The 6,908-nt window shown below is 41.9% G+C and overlaps 1 protein-coding gene across 8 annotated transcripts in view; it reads right to left on the reverse strand.

Moving 5' to 3' along the window:
- The window catches only part of LOC124946845 (UPF0489 protein C5orf22 homolog), a 447,955-nt gene that overhangs the window by 418,492 nt on the left and 22,555 nt on the right, over positions 1-6,908 (reverse strand). The window lies entirely within an intron of this gene.

Genomic DNA, 6,908 nt, shown 5'->3' on the forward strand with positions numbered 1-6,908 from the left:
ACCCGGCAATTTCCTTAAATCAGGAAATTATGCTTTTCACGGTAGACAGGCGGAACTATAAAAGATTCATATATTTTTCCTGCTTCTCCTCTTCTTTATCCGTCGGACTTTCTCCACGACAACGACGACAACAACGACTACGACTACGACTACGACTATGACGACGACGATGATGATGAGAACGACGATGATGACGACGATGACGACGACGACGACGACGACGACGACGACGACGACGACGACGACGTCGATGACAAGATCTTATTCGTCACACGTTCCGACTATCGTCGTCTCTCCGAAACTCTAGTACCTATAAAGTAACGTGTGCTCGAGCATCACTCGCGAATTTTAGTACCTACCTACCTATAAAATTCCTCTCTTGCCTCGCCGACTTTTTTCGTGTCCTCGACGCCGATACGATCAGGATCACGTCCTGATTTCTCCGGAGACCAAAAAAATATATCTGTCGGAGAAGGAGAGAGTGAAGGAGCTCAAGGATCCTCCAAAGAAGCCGAAGATAAAAACACAGAGCTAATAAAATGCAACATAGTTGCACCGTATAGTTTGTACGTGTCGGTAGATAAGTAATCTAAGGAAAGAATACTTTTTCCAAGTCTTTTCTAAGAATAAGGAAATCCATCCATTTATAGATCGCATGAATCATTGTTATTGCACGCGATAAACAGTTGGATACGAACACATTGGTAGTAGGTATGAAACGATTCGAGAAAATTAAGCGGCCATTTGCATTTATGTTGAGAAATTAATGAAGTAACAGTCCACAAAGCTCATTAAGATGATACCTACGGTAGGCAACGCGTAACGCGTCGTTATGGGCGTTGATTGCGTATGTGTAACCTGCCTTCTCGACCCCATAAGAAATAGGCTTAATTGTAAATGAAGCGAACTGCAATTTACCCCGTTTAATTGAAAACACGCACAACAAGCAGCGCTGATTACTTTCTTACGTAGATGTAAACGATAACCACGTAGCTATGTACTTTCCCAATCGGCCGAGAAGAGGGGTACAATGACTTCTCGAAAGATGAGTCTATACAAGAAAAGGGTTGGTCGATAATTCTAATAATTTCCAAGTATAACATCTTGGACAAGTTATGACAGAAAAATTATGGAATGTTCGATATAAAGATAAAAAGAGAAATAAATAAATAAATAAGTAAATAAAGGAGTAAAGAAAGAAAGAAAGAAGAAAAGAAGATCGAGCTGTCTTCTCGACATAAATTTTTCTTTTCTCATCGCAAAGATACCTTGGAAGGAGCAATAATTGGGAAGGAAGGAGGAAAGAGTCAAGGATCGGTAGCATCTGGCCAAGAGGAGACTCAAACTGGCAAGAGGAAACAGGTTTGCGGTACGGATACGCGATTAGCGATCCGCGGATCGACGGGTGCGAACGTTTTCTCGCGTTTCTTTCGACGGGCAAGGAGGAAACTCGTAACAGGCATGCCGGTGGTACACGTGTAGACACGCGCGCGTTACAAGACGAGGCGACACGCCGACGTTGCAAGCCGACGTTGGAAGCCGACGGTGGAAGCCGATGGTGCAAGCCGACAGTGCACGCCTATGCAACGCGCGTTCTCTCCTCTCCAGGAGAACGCTTCTTTTGTCGAGCCGCGAATGGCGCGAATCGCCGAGACCTGAGAGCAAAGAAACACGGTTAATAGCGAAATTGTCGAGAGAAACGCGCGAGAGGGCCGACCGAGAAATCCTGTTAAGGATGGAATCAGTCAACGTCGATTAAGTTCAACGAGTGCGATGATCTTGATCTAGCGAGAAAAAGGGGAGAAGTCTTTTCTCCTTCTCTTGCACTCCTTCGACGAATTCGATTTTTCAATATTATTGGAGACTCCCGATTGGAAAAGACGACTTTTTCTATCACGGATTTCCAAGATCCGAGACGTTCAAATGGTTTACATTGGTGTCCCGTGTTCGTATAGATCTTATGGAAGAGAAACGATCGTAAGAAGATCATAGAAAGTTTCTTTGAATCACGATGTAATGGAAAAACAATCAAGAGATAGATCTATCGAGATATTTCGATTTGTCTAACGACGAATAATCATTTTACTTTTTTGGACATCTTCAAGTACCTTCAGATCATGATCGTTCTTGGCGATCTTGATGAGGGGAAGGAAAAAAAAAGGAAGGAATCTAGAAAGAGAAGAGACGATAACACCGGTTCAAAGAGAGGAATGAGAAATTGTGGAAGGAGGATAAAAATGATTATTTCTCGAGTAGAGAAAAGAAAAACGGAGAGATCCACGGAGGTGAGCGCGCGTTGGGTATTCCACAAATGGTAAATGGGAACCTTGTTAAATTTTATTGGCATTGCTGAACGGGCACATTCGGAACAAGAAGAATCTGATTCCATTAGGGGGACCGTAGTGCCCCTCTTTCCTCAGCTTTGGTCTTGGACGAATGAGACGAAGAAATAGCAGGAATCAGAAGAAGTACGGAAGGAGCTTCCTTGGAAGGGGTGCACTCCCTAATTGTACCGATCCAATTATTCTGAAACTCCGACGTGATCTTCTCGTGTTTCTACGGAGAATACCGCGTGCCCGCGCGCAAAGGGTAAGACAAAGCGAAGAAAATAAGAAGCGAGGAACAGAATAAGAAACGTTGCCTCGTAATACGGTGCGTGATTTACTTGTACGTATAATAATATAAACTCGTTTGTACTCCTTTATCAGAACGCAGCCATTTACTTATTCATCTTATCCAATCAAGCGAATCTTAAAGCCTTTGAGACATCGACTCGAGGACGACATTACGCTTGTCTTCCACGTAGACAGACGACAAACGATTCGATCGAACGATCAAGATTATCTCCGTTTGGAAGTTCTATACGGTATTAATCGGACGAGCTTGTCATTCAATAACAATCAGAAGCTCTCGTCGTTCTAAATCTCATATTAGGAATAATATTATAGAATTATCGTATATTACATTTAAAATGGTAATAATAACGTCATAATAACATCTTAATAAGAAGAGAAATTTATGGAGCATAAAATTATATTTCGTACCTTCTATCGTATACGCACTAACTTATACGTTTTTCTATAATAAAGAAAGATAAAAATAGTAAATAATAAAGTGCCGTACTCGAAAGGTGTGACGTAAAGATAAAAAAAAAAAAAAAAAAAAAAAAAAAAAAAAAAAAAAAAAATAAAAACATCTCATAGAATTTTGTTGCAAATAAAATGAACGTAGTACGAATTAAAGATACCAAAGTTTATTAAAGGAAAAGAGGAAACTCGAGTCGATGCACGTTCAGCGAGCAAGACGAATGTTTACTTTACACGCACCTCTATTCAAAGTGCCGGAATATATGTGAAAAATGTAAATTTGCAAAGAAGAAACCAGTCGCACTAACCGCGCGTGCCGAGTATTCCAAATTTACATCGTCAGCAAACGTATACGTGCTCGTTCGAAGAGAGTATATGAGACAGAAAGAAAAAGAGAAATAAGAAGAAAGAGAGAGAGAGAGAGAGAGAGAGAAGGAAAGAGAGAGAGAGAGAGAGAAACGTACACTATGAAAGTGGCAACCGAGCTTTCTGTCTCTCCCTTAGCAACGACATTCATCCTACCTCGTTCATTAATTTCCGCGGTAAGCGAAAAGCTCTGCTAATTGGATGCTTTAATGACGTTTTCCCTAATTACGCGCTGTCGATGAAAACATGTGAAAAACAGTGCATCCTACTTACAAGTCGAAAAAGAGGAAAAAAGAGAGAGAGAGAGGAGAAAAACATACCTACTACTCACACGTGGAAGACTTCATCTTTCTCTTTCTATGTCTTTTTTTTCTTTTTCTTTTTCTTTCCCTATCTCTCTCTCTCTCTCTCTCTCTCTCTCTCTCTCTCTCTCTCTCTCTCTCTCTCTCTCTCTCTCTATCTATCTTTTTCTTCCGCTTTCTCTTTCCATCTTTCATTCTTTCGTCGCCTCGTCCATTATCGTTATTAATGTTAACGCGAGCGTTTAACGACCGTACATTGCTTTTTTGAAGACAGAGGATATACGCCGTGGCTTTAATGTCGGGAAAGCACGAAGGGAAAATAACAAGCAGGAGAGAGGTGAGTAAAGCGTGTATTGAGGACTGTAGTCGGAACGCGCCGTGTTACGTTTCTAAAAGTCACAGAGAGTAGGGTGAAGGAAAAGAGAACGAGAGAGCGGCTATTGCGATTCTTTGAGTCGCTGCTAAAAAAGCGCTAAAAGCCTGGGCATTCTTTCGATAAACGCCTCCGACGGTGGTACCGGCATTTTCTACTCGGCTTTTTCTGTTTATCCTTTTCCCTCTTTCTTTCGTGCCTAATGCACCATGTCGTAGTCGTACCTGAAAGTGTCTTCTTTGGGACGGAGAACAAAGATGGTGGCTCTACTTACTCTTAGTACGACAATAGGCGAACGCCTCTCCTCGGATCTTCTCTTCTACGAGATTTAAACATTTTTCGACTCCAACGCGTTTCCTATTCGACTCTTATGCTTTTTCGTTGGAAACATTAAAAATTCTAAATCAGTGGTAAACTCACCGATACGAGACGTATATATGTACGCGGACGATATTTTACAGGATTATAACTCGTAAAAGGTAAGGAGTCGAGGAAGGATCTATATTTCAGAGGCATCCTTATTCTCTCGGCAGGACGCACTTGCACGCAGACCGTTAAGGGAGGTTAGTTACGTCGGTCGTCGGTGTGAATTGAAGAACAAACGAGGACCGGTTCCATCGAATCGATCTATCCGACAACGAAAAACCTACCGAGTTACGTGTTGTCGCGATAAGGTACACGTTTGAGAGAGAAAATATCGAAGGAACGTCGACATAATCGTTAGGTTGTAGAAAAGCATTCCAAGACGGACAGGAACGTAAAAGTAAATTTTTCTTTAGGATCACACTCCCCTGATATAAAATGTAGCCTAATTTTTCGATCGTTCAACCTACCAAACTATCGTCGGTAAAATATTTTTCGGTGTTTGTCGTACAATCGTCGATTTTAGGATCATCGCCATGGAAAAGCGGAGAAGGCAGTAACAGGGTGGGGAGGGGGGCTACTAATGGCGGTGAACCGACACTGTATCTGGTCCAAAGACCGGCACGACCCACGTCGGTTGGTTGGAGAGCTCGTAAATTCAATTAGTCGGCGAATATCTGCCGGACCATGGCGAGCACCGACCTTTCCTTTTTTCGTCTTCGTCCTCCTCTTCTGCTTCAGCTTCAGCTTCTTCTTCTTCTTCTTCTTCTTCTTCTTCTTCTTCCACCTCCTCATCCTCCTCCTCCTTATTCTCATCCTTCTCCTCATTCTCATCCTCAACCTCCATCTCTCATCCCTCTTCTTATTTCGCCGCTTCTCCCTGTGCTTCTTCCAACTTTTATAGTCCTCCTTCTCTTTATCTCGACCGAGCGGGAATTCGCCCACTTTTGTTCTTTGTTCAACGCCACTTCCTTTTGCTTACACTGCCCTCCATGCTTCCTCCTTTATTCCTACACCCGGTCGCGTCCACTTCTCATTCTTGATGCTACCTATTTTTCGTCGGTACCTCATCCGTCGGTCTTTACTAACGTCGAAAAATTCCTTATCGAGTACTTACGAACGTATGTTGTTGGAACGGATGTTCCGACCTAGGTTCCGACCGGTTAATATATCACAATAAAACCCGCACGAACGATCGATAGTTAGCATCCTGAATCCTGATGAATACGAAGCGCGTCCGCCAATACTCAGACAACTTTGATCATGGTGAAAATCCCGTCCGTACAAATACAGTACGTATACAACACGGACAATGCAGCTCAGCATGCTACATTGCGTAGGCGGGTTATCGGTCATCGCTCTTGCATAAGACGAGAAGACGAGGAACGATATTCCACTGCGGTACGATTTATCGATCTTGTATCGAGATGTGCCGATTACGCTTTCGACCCGAACAGAAGCGAGCCCGTCCATAGAATCGATTCAACCCGCATCGAAGCGCATGGATTCCTTTTTCTTTTTTTTTTCTTTTTTTTTTTTCTTTTTTTTTTTCTTTTTTTTTCTTTTTTTTTTTTTTTTTTTTACTCTTTATTCCACAAAATTGTAATTCTCGTGTATATCGGTGAAAGTTTCAATTTTCGATCGACATGAGAAACTTATAAATTTCTCTGCGATAAGTTCGCTGAGCGAAATTATTTCCGTAATTGCATCTTAACTACCCATCGTTTAAGGAAAAGTAAAAGAGAACGAGAAAAAAGAAAGAGAGGAAAGAAAAAATGAGAAAAAAAAATAAATAAAGGCGAACGTAATGACTTCTACGTGAATGTATGGATAAAATAAAGTACCTCGCATGAAAGCGAGCTGAGCCATTCGCAACCGGACTATCTCAACAATAAAATGAGCCTGGTGTTTATCTACCTACGCGAGAAAATTTCGCAACGCATAGCCGCGATACGAGAAAGACGTTTAATACGACTTCCTGTTGTTTCCTCCGTCGCTACATCCCCGTTTACACCCTTCCTTACCGGACGAGTATTACCGCATCGTCGACCGTCGACCGTCAATGAAGATCCCAGTCTACCGACAAACGGACCTGGATTAACGCGTCAGGATTTAATACGATCTCGTGTTCGTCTGTCAACCGTAGGTATAAACAAAGGGGCGTAAGAGAATATCAGTTCGGCACGCGAAAATATATCTAATCTTGAAATATCCTTCAAAATCGTAAATAAACAAAGAAAGGAAGGAAACAAAAAAAAAACAGAAAAAGAAAAAGAGAAAAATAAAAAAGACAACAAAAACACCAAGGTATTCACAGTCGAGTCTATCGTCACGCCTACGTAATCTGTATTACAAAGTCTCCTTTACAGATTGACGTTAAAACTGGAAAATAAGTCTCGTGGGCGAATAAGTCGGAGA

Source organism: Vespa velutina, chromosome 2 (genome assembly GCF_912470025.1).
Source record: "Vespa velutina chromosome 2, iVesVel2.1, whole genome shotgun sequence".
In the NCBI taxonomy this organism is placed as follows: domain Eukaryota; kingdom Metazoa; phylum Arthropoda; class Insecta; order Hymenoptera; family Vespidae; genus Vespa; species Vespa velutina.